The sequence below is a fragment of the Symphalangus syndactylus genome, chromosome 12, assembly GCF_028878055.3.
Source record: "Symphalangus syndactylus isolate Jambi chromosome 12, NHGRI_mSymSyn1-v2.1_pri, whole genome shotgun sequence".
NCBI lineage: Eukaryota > Metazoa > Chordata > Mammalia > Primates > Hylobatidae > Symphalangus > Symphalangus syndactylus.
The window spans coordinates 24,927,262-24,946,561 of record NC_072441.2 but is presented as its reverse complement, the minus strand read 5'-3'; the positions used below and the strand labels follow the sequence as shown (position 1 = coordinate 24,946,561).

Sequence of the window (19,300 nt, the reverse complement as noted above, 5' to 3'; positions counted from 1 at the left end):
GACCTCTTTATTCCATCCAACAGGCTACCATCAGAAAGCCCTCCTTTTCCAGACCTTGTCATCTTTACTACTCAACGTACCAGGATTTCTAGGCAACCCACACTGCTGGGACAGCATTGGAGCTAGGCAAGCGAGGATCTAGCCAATCCCGGGATCATAGAGGGAAAACTCTGACAACAGCCACTTGTTCCCAAATGTTCCATATTTCTTCTGATTCCCTGTGAAGCCTTGACCTCCTAGAATCCTCAAGCCTCTGTGAGTACATTGCACATGGGGTGCTGGAACACTCATTATATAGTCCCCTCATACTTAGAGCTTCAAGCCTCTGTGTCAGCTGCTCAGGGCCATATCACTTGAACACTGAGCAAACATGCAGTTTATTGACTTCATCAAGCCTCTGACAGTACTTGGACCTCAGCCTGCCAAGGCCCTTGAATCAAAAAGAGTCAATTAAATTGCATCCTTTCTCTGTGTCACCTTCAAGCACTGGTTTAAAGCCAACATTCCAGACCACTGTGATCTCATTCAGCCTGTGCTTTGTTAACTCTAGTGTCCCTATGAATGTATAAGCATTCCTGACCATTCAGCCTTGCCTACAATACAAATGTCTGTTGCCCTAATTTTCACACTGTCTGTGGGAAAGCAATGCGCTGCTTGTATTTGGCTTGATTAGATGGCATTGATCCCCCAACTTCTGAAGAACTGGCCAACACTAATGGGAGTCACATTGCTTGAGTACAGTAGGTCTCTGAGTAGTTGTTCATACTGTGCATTGCATAAAGACTCTAGTATTTATGCAAATGTACATAAATACTGATTTGCATTATTTGCATATTTGCATTATTGCAAATCAGTAGCCGTCCAAATGTCCATACTTTTTGCCCCATTGGGGTTACTCAACAATTGTCTGTTGAAAGAATGGATGCAAATGAATGTATAAAAATATATTTCTACATCTAAACTTGAAAAGTCTATCTTGTAGGGCCAAGAACAGAAAGAAAATAAGCATGTATTGATCTCTGCTGAGATCAATGTCTTATCTACATTATTTCAGCCAGCCATATAAATTAGATATCATCCTCACCCACCATCTTACCAATGAGGAAAGTGAAGTTCAGAGAGGTCATTTACACAGCTATTAAGTAACAGAAGTGGAGTTTAAACCCAGATCTATCTGTCTTCAAAGCCCCAACTTTTTCCATAATAGATGCTTCATGCCGACTTTTTAGGAGCTACAGTGTATTTTGAGGATTTTTAAAGAGTTTTTTATGAGGGACGACATTTTTTAAAAAGCATGTTACATAGTAAATGAACTGAAAATGGTTTCCAAGTGAGACAAGATGGCAGGGGAGGCCATCAAGAAGGTACTGACTCGGCTTCCTGCTGACCTCTGACTGTGACGCTGGGAAGGTGTGCAAGAGGAACGAGTTGATAAGCTGGGGGGAGTCCACTGTCACTGAGTCCACTGCTCAGGGCCATACCACTTGAACACTGAGCAAACATGCATTTTATTAACCTCATCAAGCCTCTGACACTGCTTGGACCTCAGCCCTCCAAGGCCCTTGAATCAAAAAGAGTCAATCAAATTACGTCCTTTCTCTGTGTCACCTTCAATCACTGGTTTAAAGCCAACATTCCAGACTACTGTGATCTCATTCAGTCTGTGCTTTGTTAACTCTAGTATCTCTATTAATGTATAAGCATTCCTGACCATTCAGCCTTGCCTACAATGCAAATGTCAGTTGCCCTAATTTTCACACTGTTTGTGGGAAACCAATGCACTGCTTCTGTTTGGCTTGATTAGATGGCATTGATCCCCCAACTTCTGAGGAACTGGCCAACACTAATGGGAGTCACGTTGCTTGAGTGCTGTAGCAGTTGTTTATACTGTGCATTGCCACGTCTGGTACTGAGCAGTTAATGATTATTCACTCAAGTGTTTAGATGTAGGCTTTGCGCACAAATTGCTTCAACTACATAACTAACTAACTGAACTTCTTGAGAAATTAGAAACTTAAGCTGAAATGTGGTTGAGTATTTATATGCACTATGAGACTAATTTTTCACATTCTTTTAAAGTTAAGGGGCAGGGGAGGCAGAGGTTACTGAAACCAGTAAAGAGATGCGCTATGTAAGTTATCTGGTATGATATAAAGACATTTGATTAAATTTGGGTGATTTGAAACATCGTTTTCCAGAATGAAAATCACAAAGATTCACTTTCGTGAAAACGTTTGCTAGGTATCCTATTATCTCCAATTAATTAAAAACAAAATTTAGAAAAATGAATGCATCCCCCTTCTCCAAATAAACCAAAGCTCTAATTTTGTCTATAAACTGAAGTTCAGATCACACATAATTTTTATCTCAGAATCCTTTGGGCTAACATTGAGGACTGGAACAACCAAAAGTATTCAATTATAATTTTTTTAAAGAATGATGTTTTAAAACTTACTAGTCAGGCATTAGAAAAGTTATCAAATCTCTTCACAGTATCAGATTTGGCAAATTTGCATCAAGGTAACGTGGCAAAAATCATGTAATTCAAACCATCAACTCATTTGTCTCCCTCATATCTTCTTTCACATACTGGGTGACTGAGTAACATGCATTAACTTGTATTCTGAGGGAGGAGCAGATCTTTATGAGACACTTGACTAAATGACCATGAAGGAAAATAAGGCACTTTCTTTTCTTTAGACTTATTCCAATACTTAATCTACTATGCAATAGACATTCATTGTTTTGTATCCAGCTAGCTTTGGTTTAATAGCCACTGCTTTGTCTTTCTGTTACACATACAGTTTTGATTTATTTACAATATATGCTGTGCCATTTTGATTTTTATATTGTTTGGTTAGTTGAATAAATTCGTGACACTTGAGGTGATAGTTGTTAAAAACAATACCAGTATTTGATCCAGTTTCATCTCAACTATGTTATACCTGGACATTTTAGATGTTTATCAAAGGTCTTTTTGGGGAAGAAAGGATATGTATGAAATAATAAACGTGTGACATTTATGGGTAACGTTGGCTCTGAGCAAACTTTTGAAAACTTGGTTGACAAAATTTTGGATCAACTGAAAAAAAGCATGACTTTTGAGGTTTCTGAATGCCTTGGTTCTCAGTATTATCATTCTTTCTTGAATTTATTTCTCATTAAAATATGTAGTTTTTAAGACTTTTTTCTAAAAGCATTACGTAATTTTTTTGGAGTGGGTAGATGGGAGTGTTGCTTGTATATTATCGTACAGTTGACATGTATTTTTGTCTATTCTTTATTATCTTAGTAGTTTCATGCTATATATACCATAAGCAACTACTACAGCCTATGAGAAACATGTAAGATGATGTATTTACAGCCATTGTTACAAGTTTATAACATATTTTTCTATTTTGTTTTATATGTATGTTATATAACATTCAAAAAGAATCTTGTTCTTGATTGAGGAAATGATACAAAATGCAAAATTCACAATTTTGATAACTGAAAATTGCCAATTGTTTTGCAGTACTTTATTATATTGGGTGTCTTGTCTTTCTTTTGGGCTTTTAGTTAGCTAATGAATGGATACATTAGACACTTTTGGGTTTTAGCTGGGAGTTTACATAGCTTACATTTTAATTCTTTGGTTCTGTGCTGTTTCTGTTAACCCACAGCATTATTTTAATAAATGTTATTATACCAATCTACTAAAAAAAAATGCATGTTACTTGTCATTTCCAGGTTGTAAAGATACCAGATATAACCTATTTGTCAGATAAAGCTTAGAATTTTCAGTGAGAGCCTGGAACATAGCAGACACTCTAAATATTTATCAAATATACTAAACAAATAAGGAAATAAATGTTTTTCTTTTATATATACACTGGAAGTGAGGGCCACAAAATTGAAAAATAAAGCATGTATCTTTTTATTTTTCTTTCTTTAAAGATCATTTTAGTCATTGATGCAAACTACACCTTCATATATATGACAGTCTCTTGTTCAAAGTCCACAGGTAACCATAGTAGCAGAGTGGTAGTGACTTCATGCAGGCATAAGGCATCCTACTGAGAAGTAAATAAGCTACCTAGTTAACAGTATTGATTAGCTGTAATTACTTGACATGATTTTTATATAGTCTCCCTTAAATTATCAAATAACCAAAATAAAGTGCACTGCAGTTCACTTGATCAATAACTGTCAAGTCAAAACAGATATTCTAAACTTTGGGTGCAACAAAATTATTTTATAAGTCAGCAATCAGCAAGAAGTTTAAAAGAGAAGTTGCCAGAGCTTCCTTCTCATTATGCTACCGAAGACAATTATCCTACTTTCTTTGTCTCTGGGCATTAATAAAAATATATTAATGTTTAATGATGAGGGCAGTAGTAGCTAAGACTTATTGAGCACTAACCAATTTGTAACCAGTTTGTACTTTACCTATGTTATCTCATTTAATCATCATCTTACAAGATTGTCTCATCTCCATTTCACAGATGGCGAAAAGTGAGCTTCAGAGTTGCCAAGTAAGACAGGTAATAATAAGTGTCATTCCCGGAGATCCCTAGCTGAAGCAGTCTTATTCTTGTGGAAACAGGCTTTCATAGTTTCATCAGTTTACCAATTTTCAAAGCTCTGTGAGCCATTTGTAGAGAAAACATCAGAACGGTAAGAGCTAAATCCCTCTAGGGGAGTACCCTTGTGCAAGTAATCTGATGAAATAATAATATTAAACACAATTTTTTCATTTGTTTATTGTCCGGGATATAAGTTTTGTGATGGCAGAAACCAGGTCTTTCATATTCGGAGCTGGATTATCTTGCCAGGCACATGGCAGGTGCTCAATAGTTGTTCAATGAGAGTGTGGGTAGATAAATAAATCACGTACTGTCAAAAATTATACATTTCATAGAAATATATTTGATTTTTTTAAATTGTTAAAGATGTACCTTGTAAACATATGGCTTTTTGAATGCCACAGAATAGTGAATATAGCTTAAAAATGGAAATTTGCTTTTCTTTAAGTGAACATATAGTAACACTATGTAAAACATCATTTGTCATAAAGAAAATATTCTTATAAATATTTCACATAATTTTAGATTTTGGAAAAATTTCAAAAAAAAAATTTTTTTTAATTTTAAATGATGAAACAGCCAAAACAATCTTGAGGGGAAAAAAAAACAAAGCTAGAGGCCTCAAAAGTTCTGATTTTAAAATATATTTCAAAGCTATAGTAATCCAAACAGTAAGGTACTGGTAGAAAGACAAACATATAGTCCTGCAGAATGGAATAGAGCCCAAAAACAAGCCCTTTCATATATGGTCAAATAATCTTTGACAAACATGCCCAGGCTATACAATAGAGAAACACTAGTCTCTTCAATAAATAGTGTTTGGAAAATTAGATATCCACATGACAAAAAAATTAGTTAAATTCTAATTTTAAACTATATACAAAAATTAATTCAAAATGGACCTAGCCATAAGACCTGAAACTATAGAACTCCTAGAAGAAAACATAGGAAAAAAGACTTCATGACATAGTCTCTTCAATAAATAGTGTTGGGAAAATTAGATATCCACATGACAAAAAATTAATTAAATTCTAATTTTAAACTACATACAAAAATTAATTCAAAATGGACCTAGCCATAAGACCTGAAACTATAGAACTCCTAGAAGAAAACATAGGAAAAAAGCTTCATGACATTAATCTTGGCAATAATTTTTTGGAAATGACACCAAAAGCACAGGTAACAGAAGCAGAAATAGACAAATGAACTACATCAAAATTTAAAGTGTGTGGCAAAGGAAATAAACAGTAGAGTAAAAAGGCAACTTACAAAATAAGAGAAAATCTTTGCAAACCATATATCTAAGTGGTTAATAACCAGAATATACAACTCAACAACTACTCAACAAATAACCTAATTAAGAGATGAGACTGGGCCGGCCTGGTGGCTCACTCCTGTAATTCCAATTACTAGGGAGGCTGAGGCAGGAGGATTGCTTGAGACCAGGAGTTTGAGACCAGCCCTGGTAACATAGTGAAACTCTGTCTCTAAAAAATAAAAAATTAGTCAGGTTCAGTGATCTGTGTCTGTAGTCCCAGTTACTCAAGAAGATGAGGCAAGAGGATTGCTTGACCCCAGGAGTTCAAGGCTGCAGTAAGCTGTAATTGTGCCACTGTACTCCAGCCTAGGCAACAGAGAAAGACCCTTTTTTCTTTTGGTGGAGGGGGAGGCGGAGGAAGGAAATGGACAAAGGACTTTAATAGACATTTCTCCAAAGAAGATATACAAATGCCCACCAAGCAAATGAAAAGATGCTAAACATCACTAATCATCAGGAAAATATAAATCAAAACCACAATAAGATATCACCTCACAATTGTCAGGATGGCTTCTATCAAAAAAAGAAAGAAAATAAAACAGAAAATAACAAGTGTTGGTGAGGATGTAAAGAATTTGGAACCCTTTGGGAACACTGTTGGTGAGAATGTAAAATGGTTCAGCTACTATAGAAAACATTATAGAGATTCCTTAAAATATTAAATATACAATCACCATATGATCCAGCAATCTCACTTCTGGAAATATACCCAAAAGAATTGAAAATATCAGAGACATATTTTCACACCCATGTTCATTGCGGCATTATTCACAATAGCCAAGAGTTGGAAGCAACCTAAATATATATATGACAGATGGATAAATAAAATGTGATGTACATAACATACAGTGGAATATTATTCAGCTTTAAAAAAAGAAAGCCCTGCCAAATGCTACAAAACCTTTAGGACATTACACTAACTGAAATAAGCCAACTATATAAAGATAAATGATTCCACTTAATATGAGATATCTAAAGTAGTCAACTCTTGGAAACGGAAAACAGAATGGTGGCTGCCAGAAGCAGAAAACATGGGGATAATGGAAGATGTTAACAGATACAGAGTTTCAGTTTTGCAAGATGAAAAAGTGCTATGGACCTGTTGTACAATGATGTACATACAGGTAATACTATTGTAATATAGGTACTATTATTACATATAGGTAATAGTATTACATATTACATATGTAATTACCTATTTTATGTATATAAATATATTACATACATTACACATAGGTAATACTATTGTACTATACATGTAAAAATGGTTAAGATGGTAAATTTTATGTTTTTGCCACATACAAAAACCCATATAATTGCCAACTTCTCATTATGTAAAACACGTATATTGTTTTTAAAACCAACCAATCAACCAACCCTCTACTTTGTTCATGTTTTATAAAAGATAGTACATTTTACAACCAAATAACAGACACAACCTAATCTCAGAGTAAAAGATAGTACTCTGGACTGGAGCTCACCTCTCCCAGCTGTGGGATGCCGAAGCCACGCAGATGCGGAGCAAAGCGGGCAGCTGCTGGCTGTGAGGAGACTGTGGAAGATGTAAGGAAGCTGTGCGTTATCAAAATATCCACAGAGAACACTGAAAACTCAGTGGATTCAAAATCCATTAACAATTTGGAACCGAAGATCATACATGGAAGCAAATCAATGGGCTCTGGAATATCCTTGGACAACAGTTATAAAATGGATTGTCCTGAAATGAGTGTATGTATTATATAATAATTAATGATAAGAATAAGTGGAATCATAAAAGCACTGGAATGGCATCTTGGTCCGGTACAGATGTTGGTGTGGCAACCCCAGGGAAACACTCACAAACTCGAAATATGAAGTCAGGAATAAAAATGATCTTACATGTCAAGAAATTGTGGAATTGATGCACACTTTTTCTTAAGAAGATCACAGCAAAAGGAGAAGTTTTGTTTGTGTGCTTCGGAGCCATGGTGAAGAAGGAATAATTTTTGGAACAAATGGACCCGTTGACCAGAGAAAGATAACAAGTTTTTTCAGAGGGGATTGCTGTAGAAGTCTAACTGGAAAACTCAAGCTTTTCATTATTCAGGCCTGCCATGGTACAGAACTGGATTCTGACACTGAGACTGACAGTGGTATTGATGATGACATGGCGTGTCATAAAATACCAGTGGAGGCCGAATTTTTGTATGCATATGAGACATCATTTGCTGATAAACTGAGACTGGAGTACCAAAGAAAGATAGAAGTGAGAGATGACCCTAAGATTCTTTACCAACTCAGTGGATTAAATGCCATTTACTATGATGGAGAACACTGTAGAAGGAGTATAATTGGAGGAAGGTGAGAAATAAGAAGTTCACTTCTGGTCACTTTAAATTTGAGATGCTTGTGCAACATCCAATCAGATACTAGAAGTAATCTATAGTTCAAAGAAAATTCTGAGCTGGAAAAATACTTTGGGTATAATCAGCAGATAGGAGTTATTAAAGTCTTGAAATGCAAGTGTGAGTATAGGTAGAGAAAAGAAGAGATTGAGGACTGAGTCCTGGGTACTTCAACATGTAAAAGTCTGGAAGAGAAAGATAATACAGCAAAGGAGGCTTAGCAATAGTGGAATGGGGGACTTCATGGGGGATATCTTCAAAGTCAAGTAAAGACATATTTTCGAGGAGAAAGTGAACAATTCTATCATGACCTCTTGAAATGACAACTGAATATTGACATTGACTTTGGCAATGTCAATATTGGAGGTCTTTGGTAATCTGAATAAGAGTTGTCTGTGTGCAGTGATGGGGAGTAAGGCTAAATTGGAGTGGTTCCCAGAGAGAACTAGAGGTAAAGAGAGGATCACATCTATAAACAATTTTTTCAGGGAGCTTCTGTGAAAGGGAAAACCATGGGATCTCCACTACAGGAAGATGTGGCATCTTGGGATAATGTTTTATTTAAGATTATAAATGTTATATTATGTTTTTATGTGACTGGAAAAGAATTAAACATCGAGGAATGATAGTGGATAATTATAGAAGCAAACACTGTGAGTAGGCAAGAGGGGATTGAATGCAGTGCCTGAGGGGATGGTTTGACCTAAAATAGGCACATTGCTCCTCATAAACAATAATAGGAAGGGAGGCAGTGGCTATGAGCTCTGAAGGATGCAGGTCAGTGGATTTCATCGGATAAGAAAATTCTCTTCTGATTGCTTCTATTTTCTCAATAAAATCAGAAGCAAGTCCATCTACTGAGAATCTAAGGTTGAGAAAGGCAAAGGTTTAAGGACAGGAAAACTGTCTTCTCTGGAAGTAAGAGAAAGGCTGACTAGAGAAATGTAGTAGCATACACATTTCAATGTTTTATCCATGTCATTAACTTTACATAAGATAGTATGTATTTAGCAAAAAGGTAAAAAACCACCTGAGGATGAATTAAATTCCACCTGTTCCCATTTCTGAGTAAGCTAGAATGTGAGGTCCATGAAGGACGGGATTGTTGCCTACTTTGTAAAAAAAAAAAAAAAATCACTGTGCATAGAACATTGCAGACATAGTAGATGCTCAAGAAACACTTAGTGAATGAATTCATGAATGAGGAGGCACTGTATCTCTAGTTTTTGTCATTGCTACAGATGGTCTTCACACTCACAAATATTTACCTTCTCACCTTATCCTAGCACATTTTTAGTAGCACTTTCCTTATTTTTTTTTTAATATATGGCCATTTTTAAGAAAGCATTTTGTGGTTTACATTCATCTATTTTTCATTCTTCAAAACGTTGTTTTGCAGTATCTAATGGACAGTTTAAAAGCTTCGTGAATGAAAAGGTGCCTTTTGCCAAAATTAAATGAATGCAAAAGAATGAAAAGTTTGGGCTGAGTTCAAAATTGTAAGCTCCCAAGGAAAATGAATGCACAAAACTTGTGGTTTTCATTTCCCATATTCTTATATTAAACATATGATATTTGAGGACAAATTTCCAACGATAAAATGTTCTAAAGACTCTTAAACCCAAATCTTACTAAATAGCCTGACTAGCAATCGTATTTTTTATTTGAATGTGTTTATTTTTCTACAACAACAATAAAAATTTTACTAAATCCCAGGCCATCTGCAATTATTTCACAGAAATGAATGGCTCTGTATGTTTATTGAGAAGAGAACAGATCTGCTACTCTTCAACCACTGGAGGATATTAATCTTACTCTTTCTCATAAAACTGTCTAACAAACATAAGAAAAATATAAAATTTTGCTAGCAAATACAGAAATGCAAGTAAAAGCAATAAGGCAGCATTTTCACCAGTTAAAAAGGTAATGAACATCACTATGTATTTAGGTTTTTCATATTGTTATGATTTTCTTAGGATACATTTTTCAGTATGGAATAATTGAATGAAAATCTGGAGGCCAGAGGCAGTGGCTCATGCCTGTAATCCCAGCACTTGGGGAGGCCGAGGTGGCGGATCACCTGAGGTCAGGAGTTTGAGACCAGCCTGGCCAACATGGCGAAACTCTGTCTCTACTAAAAATACGAAAATTAGCCAAGCGTGATGTCATGTGCCTGTAATCCCAGCTACTCGGGAGGCTGAGGCAGGAGAATTGCATGAACCCAGGAGGCAGAGGTTGCAGTGAGCCGAGATCGTGCCACTGCACTCCAGCCTGGGCAACAGAGTAAGACACAAAAAGAATGAAAGGAAGAAAGAAAGGAAGAAAGAAAGAAAGAAAGAAAGAAAGAAAGAAAGAAAGAAAGAAAGAAAGAAAGAAAGAGAAAGAAAAAAGAGAAAGAAAGAAAGAAAGAAAGAAAGAAAGAAAGAAAGAAAGAGAAAGAAAGAGAGAAAGAAAGAAAGAAAGAAAGAAAGAAAGAAAGAAAGAAAGAAAGAAAGAAAGAAAGAAAGAAAGAAAAGAGGGAGGGAAGGAAGGAAGGAAGGAAGGAAGGAAGGAAGGAAGGAAGGAGGGAGGGAGGGAGGGAGGGAGGGAAGGAAGGAAGGAAGGAAGGAAGGAAGGAAGGAGGGAGGGAGGGAGGGAAGGAAGGAAGGAAGGAAGGAAGGAAGGAGGGAAGGAAGGAAGGAAGAAAGGAAGGAAGGAGGGAGGGAGGGAGGGAAGGAAGGAAGGAAGGAAGGAAGGAAGGAAGGAAGGAAGGAGGGAAGGAAGGAAGGAGGGAAGGAAGGAGAAAGGAAGGAAGGAAATCTGGAAATACACAGGTAAATTACTTCAGAAAATGTAACAAATTACTATACTGAAAGCACAAATTTTATAACATCTTGCCATCATAGGCTTCTTGTCATTTAATTTTTTTAACTTAATATAGTAAAATTTACTCTTTTTGGTGGACATTCTATGAGTATTGACAAATGTATAGTGTCATGTAACCATACCACAATCAATATATATAACAATCCATCACCCCAAAAATGCCTCTTTGTATAGTCAACCCCTTCCCACCCAGCTCCTGGCAACAACTGATCTGTTCTCTGTACTTGTAATTTGTCTTTTTCCACAATGTCATATAATTGGGCTTATACACTACTAAGCCTTTTGAGCTTGGCTTATTTCACTAACATAAGACATATAAGATTCTTCCATATTGTTGCATGAACCAGTCATTTTTTTCCTTTTATCACTGAGCAGTGTTCCATTTTGTGGCTGTACCAAAGTTGAATATCCATTAATCAGTTGAGTTGTTCACAGTCTTTGGTGATTATAAAAAAAGTCACTGTAAATATTTCCATATGGATTTTTGTGTGAACCTAAGATTTATTTCTCTTGAGTTAATTGGCACTTTTTAGAAAAACTATTTATCGTATTTATTTTATTGCATTTAAGTATCCCTGCTACAAATTCAAGTTTTCCCAGGGGATATTAGTACCCCAGTTTGAGAAACATAAGATTAGGTAAAGCCATATCCAAGATAATTGTACATAAAACTCTGAGCACTTAGTTTAAATTTGGAAAGTGCTAGAGATACAAAGAAATCCTCAAATATAAAATTAATTGTGAAGCTTTAAATTATTGAGACTAGTTAATGTGCATTTTTTTGTTTTTTAATAAATGACTCCAACTTTCAAAACTTAACTTTGAATGCTTCTATTGGTTATAGGGAAATATGTAAGAAGACATAAAAGGTTTTTGAATGTAAAGTTTCCAAAACAACTTGAAATTTGAATGATCAGTGTTAATTCCCAATAATCTTAATTCTAAAAATAAGATAATAATAATTGTCCTTGTCTATAAGAAGTTTACAGATGCACTGGGGTAGTTTATCTTGTGCTTGGAGAGTGAAACAACAATCCAGGACAGAAGGTTAAAAATAACAAACGAGTACAATAGTTAATAAGTACTAATGGAGTTCAGAGATATAGGATACTTCATTTGAAGTTGCTGGCTTCTTCTATAACTGGTACACTTTGGAGTGTGAAGACAATTTAGACAGGCTTTTTGTATTGATTCTTTTCTCTGTCCTTGTAAAGAACTATAATGAGTTACAATGTCACCCAAGATAATTAGAATACCCCTTTGGCACTCAAATAGCAAAATATACTTGTCTTTGTATCCAGAGTACATCAAGTGTCCTCTTCTAAAACTGTCTGGTAGTATTACCCATATGATAGATTATATAATGCTGCTATTAAATTTGGAGAACATTAACAGAGGAGGATGAAGGACTAATGAGTCATTCCCAAGTAAGGCCATCTGATTCTATTTGTACAACAGACTAATCAAAATCAGATGTAGCTAAGTCTCAATTCAGATATAATTTTACAGGCGGAAAATAATAGTGTATTTTCACAATACCAAAGAGAATACGCTTTCGGCAAGTTTCCCAAAATATGTTTACCTAGCATATCATATGAGAAAAAGTATCAGAGTTGAAATAAAAATATTTTTGCACCCAAAAGCACATAAACAAGCACATATGCTTCTTTTTGTTTCTCCCTCCCTTTCCCAGTTTTCTTCCTTCCTGCTACTTCATCTCCACCCATCTTCCTTCCCATGGATACACACCACAAATGTGCAAGAAGTCATCAAAAAAGCATATTTATTTTTAAGTTTAGAACATTTGATTCCTAGACATCTAATCACCAAGAAGCATAAAACTATTTTATATTAATTACTAAATTTTAAATATGTGAAATATAGATGATGATGATGATGATAGACAGATGATAGATAGATAGATAGATAGATAGATAGATAGATAGATAGATAGATGATAGATAGGTGATAGATAGGTGATGGATAGATAGATAGATGATAGATAGATAGATAGATAGATAGATAGATAGATAGATAGATAGACAGACAGACAGATAGGTGATAGATAGGAGTCAGCCCTCTGTATCTGTGGGTTGCACATCTGTGGATTCAACCAAATGTGGATCAAAAATGCTTGAAAAAAATATATGATTGTAATGGATGAAACAGTTATAATACAGTGCAGTGTGCAATGAAAGAGGGAGAGTAATGCCTAGTGTGTAATGAGAGCACAGAGAAGTATCACCCAGCCCAGACTGAATTAGTAAAATCTCTAAAGGAGACAGATCATCCATGAGTTGAGTCTTGAAAAGGTAAGCAGAAGGAATGCAATCAGATGACACAGCAGATAAGAGAAACTGATTTCGTGGAACTACAAGTGGTTTTATAAGGCTGCCATGTAAGCTGCATTCAGAGGTCTATAATAAACTGGAATTCACTTTTTTCATTCACAAGATTCCCAATTTTCCAGTCCTAGCATATCTCTTCCCTCTCTACATATTCAGCATTTTTTTAAATTTATTATACTTTGTGTTCTGGGATACGTGTGTGCAGGTTTGTTACACAGGTATACACGTGCCAAAGTGGTTTGCTGCATCCATCAACCCATCATCTATATTAGGCATTTCTCCTAATGTTATCCCTCTCCTAGCCCCCCACTCCCCAACAGGCCCTGATGTGTGATGTTCCCCTCCCCATGTCCATGTGCTGTCATTGTTCAACACCCACTTATGAGTGAGAACATGTGGTGTTTGGTTTTCTGTTCTTGTGTTAGTTTGCTTAGAATGATGGTTTCCAGCTTCATCCATGTCCCTGCAAAGGACATAAGCTCATCCTTTTTATGGCTGCATAGTATTCCATGGTGTAGATGTGCCACATTTTTCTTTATGCAGTCTATCATTGATGGGTATTTGGGTTGGTTCCAAGTCTTTGCTATTGTGAATAGTGCTGCAATAAATATACATGTACATGTGTCTTTATAGTAGAATGATGTATAATCCTTTGGGTATATACCCAGTAATGGGATTTCTGGGTCAAATGGTATTTCTGGTTCCAGATCCTTGAGGAATCTCCACACTGTCTTTCACAATGGTTGAACTAATTTACACTCCCACCAATAGTGTAAAAGTGTTCCTATTTCTCCACATCCTCTCCAGCATCTGTTGTTTCCTGACTTTTTAATGATCACCATTCTAACTGGTGTGAGGTGGTATCTCATTGTGGTTTTGATTTGCATTTCTCTAATGATCAGTGATGATGAGCTTTTTTTCATATGTTTGTTTGCTGCATAAATATCTTCTTTTGAGAAGTGTCTGTTCATATCCTTCACCCACTTTTTGATGGGTTTTTTTTTCTTGTAAATTTGTTTAAGTTCTTTGTAGATTCTGGATATTAGCCCTTTGTCAGATGGACAGATTGCAATAATTTTCTCCCATTCTGTAGGTTGCCTTTTCACTCTGATGATAGTTTCTTTTGCTGTGCAGAAGCTCTTTAGTTTAATTATATCCCAGTTGTCAATTTTGGCTTTTGTTGCCACTGCTTTTGGTGTTTTAGACATGAAGTCTTTGCCCATGCCTGTGTCCTGAATGGTATTGCCTGTGTTTTCTTCTAGGGTTTTTATGGTTTTAGGTTTTACATTTAAGTCTTTAATCCATCTTGAGTTAATTTTTGTATAAGGTAGAAGGAAGGGGTCAATTTTTAAATGAACATGTAGTTAATTTATTTCCTCTGGAGGATTAAATTTGCACACATACCATCTCTGAAGATGCCGGTCAAGTTTTTAGTGAGTCAGGGAGTCATCCCTAAACAGGCTTTCTGTGGCAGAGCTTACCACTGCTCACCAATACCCCTTCTCTCCTCTTCTTCTTGGGCACACACCTAAGTAGCATTCTTTGGCCTCCTTGCTGGTAGGTTGGCACCATGTAACTAAGTTCTGGGAAAACTGAATGTGAATAAAAGTGATCTATGCTGCTTCCAAATCTGACCCATAAAAATATTCCACAGTCAAAGCTCCACTCTCACTTTTCCCATTCTATACTGATCTGAGATATTAAAGATGGCAATACCATGAGATGGAGGTGACCTGTGGAAATAGACTCCTTCCAGTGATCCACACTCAACTGTGAATGAGCACAAAATAAGTCTTTTTTTTTTTTTTTTTTGAGACAGAGTCTCGCTCTGTTGCCCAGGCTGGAGTACAGTGGCGCAATCTCGGCTCACTGCAAGCTCCACCTCCCAGGTTCAAGCCATTCTCCTACCTCAGCCTCCCGAGTAGCTGGGACTACAGGCGCATGCCACCATGCCCGGCTAATTTTTTGTATTTTTTTAGTAGAGACGGGGTTTTACCGTGTTAGCCAGGATGGTCTCTATCTCCCGACCTCCTGATCCGCCCACCTCAACCTCCCAAAGTGCTGGGATTACAGGCATGAGACACCGCGCCAGGCCACAAAATAGGTCTTTAATGGTGTTAAGTCACAAGGTTTTGGGATTGTGTGGTTAGATAAATCAACCCTAGCTCAGAGTATTCATTGCATCCTCTAAACTCATACTCTTTGGTATATGTATTTTTTACTTGATTTTTTTGTCCCGACATACTGGATATTACAATGTATCAGCATACCGTGCAACATGACTAATTTTTGCCACCTTCTTCATAGAAGTCTCAAAACCCACCACATACATAGCTCCATACCAACTGATTTGAACTGAATGTCTGACCCGCTATACACTTGCTCTGCACAAGAAAATCTCTTAGTTTCAAGCTGTTTTAAGGGTCTTTCAGAAAGAAAAAAATAATCCTGAAACTCTATTTACTATTTATGCCAAATACTAGGGATCTCTTCTTGGATATTGTTTACTATTTTGCTTAGTTATAGAAATACTTTTCTCACCTTTCTCTTCCACTTCATTTCTCTGTAATAATCTTATGCTGTGACTTCTTTCAATAAGAAGCAACTTTTTACTAGGAATTTTAACATAATAAGTGAATTAAGAATTCATTATTCTATGGTTTAATACAGGTTAATTATTTTCAACAAGAAAATAGCATCTTAAACTTTTATATTTAAGTTATTTGCATAAGAAAACTTTTAATAATAAAATGATCAATGCTTATTTTAAGACATGAAAAAAATACAAAGACATTTAAAGAAAAAATAATCTCTTTCGTATTCTCCCTTATTCCCACCAGGCAACAACCAAATTGAACATATTACTTTTTACCTTCAAAATTCACTTTATTCTATTTTTTTTACAAAAGTTACCTAAACTTGCTGAAACAAGTAAAACAATGCAAAAATATATAAAGATAATAATCTTTTCTTTATTCTCCTTCCAATCTCACCTCCTGAGATTAGCCATGTTAATAGTGTGGTGTACTTCATCACAAAATTCTCCATGCTCAAACAACACAATATATTTTTTTATTTTTTATATAACATAGTTAATACTTGATCTCTAACTTGCTTTTATCCCTTAACTATGTATCCTGGATATCCATCAAAGAAGCAAATACAGATGTAATTCACTGTTTTCAATAGTGATCTAATATTCCATAATATGGATAAAACAGAAGTATTCAACTACTTGGTTACTGATATATTTTTTTATTTTTTGCAGTTTCCTGTGTATGTGTATGTGGGGTGTGTGTGTGTGTGTGTGTGTGTGTAACAGTAGTGGGAAACAGTTCACCACTACAAACAATACTTTCATAAACACACTTGCGCATAGGAATTACATTCAAAATATTTAATAGTTGGCATGGCAAATAAATTGAATAATCAGAACTGATATCCAATGAATCAGCTGGTACACCATATACCTATGCATAATTAAATTATCAGCTCTACTTCTTCATTCTTTCTTTTATATTGGTGCTTGCATTTTCATAGTATAGGTGCCCCCTAGACCATATTGTCCAGGTTCCAGTTTTCCCCTATATTGTGTATATTTGTGTATCAGGTGAGTATATTCTGCATGTAGGAAGGATGTAAATTGTGGTGGCTATAGAGAAGACTGTGGCAAATGTTCCCTAATCTGAAACTTCTTTACAATTTATGCATTTCTATAACAATTTTTGAATTGGCTTTTGTGTAATTGCAGAATCTGACTTTCAGGGTTATTTTCCAAAATTTAATTTTTGTTCAGGATCCAATTTTTAGTAAACAATTTAAAAATTCAAGACATCTTGCAATATTCTTTAGAAACTTTCTCAAACTATTTTAGCCTCCCTTTTAGTTTTTCCTTTTCCATAGTGTTCCCGAGAAATAAAATGCCCTTAGCTTGAATCTAACTCTTCTCTTTTGTCTTCCTAGAGCAGTCCATAATTGCATACCATACATCAGAAGAGGAAACATACCATATCTCATAAACTGCTAGGCTTTGATTTATTTGTTACAAAGATGTCAGTTACATATCGCTGCATAAATTGAATTTATATTTTCCTCACCTTCAGTTCTCTAAATTAACCAAAAAATAGCTCTGAATTATTTTCTTTTAAAAAATGAATAAATGCCCCAAGAGATAGAAACGAAGAAAAATATTTATGGAGGGCACATAAAAAAGACAATAGACATCAGAAGTCAGACACCCTCATTTTACAGGTAAGGAAACTGGGGTTTAAGAAATTTCAACAACTTATGTAAAGTGAAGAACTAGTGGAGAAAATGTAATGTACGGAATTTTTGCACATAAGGTTGCAATGAAATGCTTGGTTTGCCAGTTCTTCTTTAATAATAAATACAAGAGAAATTTTCACATCTAAACTTGGAGTGTGCCAAATAGTTTCTTCCTAATCTCATGTTTCAAAGTCCAGTTAATCTATGTTTTGGAGAGGGTGGGGAAAATATGATTAAAATTTTCCCATATATACAAGTCTTATTGCATTCTTTACCATCATCTCTGTTTAAATCTGTTAATATATTACTAACAACCCTAAAATAGAAATAAATATAGCCACTCATTGGAGAGAGTCAAAAAGCTACTTTTTCTCTATGTAGTCTATATAAATTCAGCTTTCCTAAGTTAGTTAAAACAGACATTTTACCCCAGAATTACTTAAAATTCTCACTGATTGAAGCCCAAATTCTTTTTTATGTCCTCTATCTTGTTTTCAATCACCTGAATCCTTGAAGAATTGAGTGAAATTTTTTCTTCTTCGCAAAGTTTATATCAACTGCAGTTCTGATACTGATGTGACATGCCAAGGAATGGGAAGAACTTGGCAAAAGTTGTTTTAGTAGAAAGTTGACCTATTAGAACATAAGGTTGTTTTACTAGGAAGTTGTTTTTATCCAGCACAATGAATTACCCTAATGTCTGGAACCACTAAGCCCCTCACATGTTAAATTACTATATGCATTAGATCTGCCATCCCATGCCTTTTAAATATGGCCATATATAAATATATTTGCTTATTTTCATGATGGTTAATGAATAGTATGTTTTCATCAGAAATAGATTTTTAAAGATTCAAAATGTGCATATTGCAATTTAAATGGCTTAGATGTAAATAGGACCGACATTAGACTTTACACTGCAGTGTTAGATGTTTGTTTAGCAGTTTCTCTCCCAGAAACATAGGATGGTGCTACTTCTGTTCATGTTGACAAGCTCTAAGAGACACTATTACTGGAGTAACTAACTAATAACTGGTTTTATCTTTCCCATGCATCAAGGACAAGTGAATAACCTTCACTAATAATAGCAGCTTATAAACACTGAGTTGCTGTAAACTTGACGTTAAAGTTTGCTCTCCTATTATGCCCTAATATCTGATTAAAAATCATAGTGTTGATAACCTTAATACGTATAATCTACCTCCTTCCAAGAAGCACTGCCAATATACTGCCTAATTAGCAACACTGTCGCCTTTTCTTAGGAAACACAAAATCCATGCAATACCTACTTCCATTCATCCATGATAAGGCCATTTAACACCTCGCTGCCGGGGGAGGTTGAAATATCCTGCCTGCCATCTGGCTATAACAAAAAATCCTTCCAAGTTATCAAGCATTTGATCAACTAGAAAACACTATCAGACCTTGGGTAAATTACAGGCAACCATCAATTGCACAGTAACAAATTAAAGTTAACAAGGCAGAGACCAGAACTGAGGAATATTTAGGTGCAATGGCAGCCTCTGTTGGCTTGGAACTGGGCCAGATGGGAAA

At 35.5% G+C, this 19,300-nt stretch overlaps 1 long non-coding RNA gene and 1 pseudogene across 1 annotated transcript in view; both read left to right on the top strand.

Annotated features, from left to right (window-relative positions):
- The window catches only part of LOC134734609 (uncharacterized), a 62,140-nt gene that overhangs the window by 39,135 nt on the left and 3,705 nt on the right, over window positions 1-19,300 (top strand). The gene's annotated exons all lie outside the window — the stretch shown is intronic.
- Window positions 7,468-19,155, top strand: LOC134734022 (caspase-3-like; annotated as a pseudogene).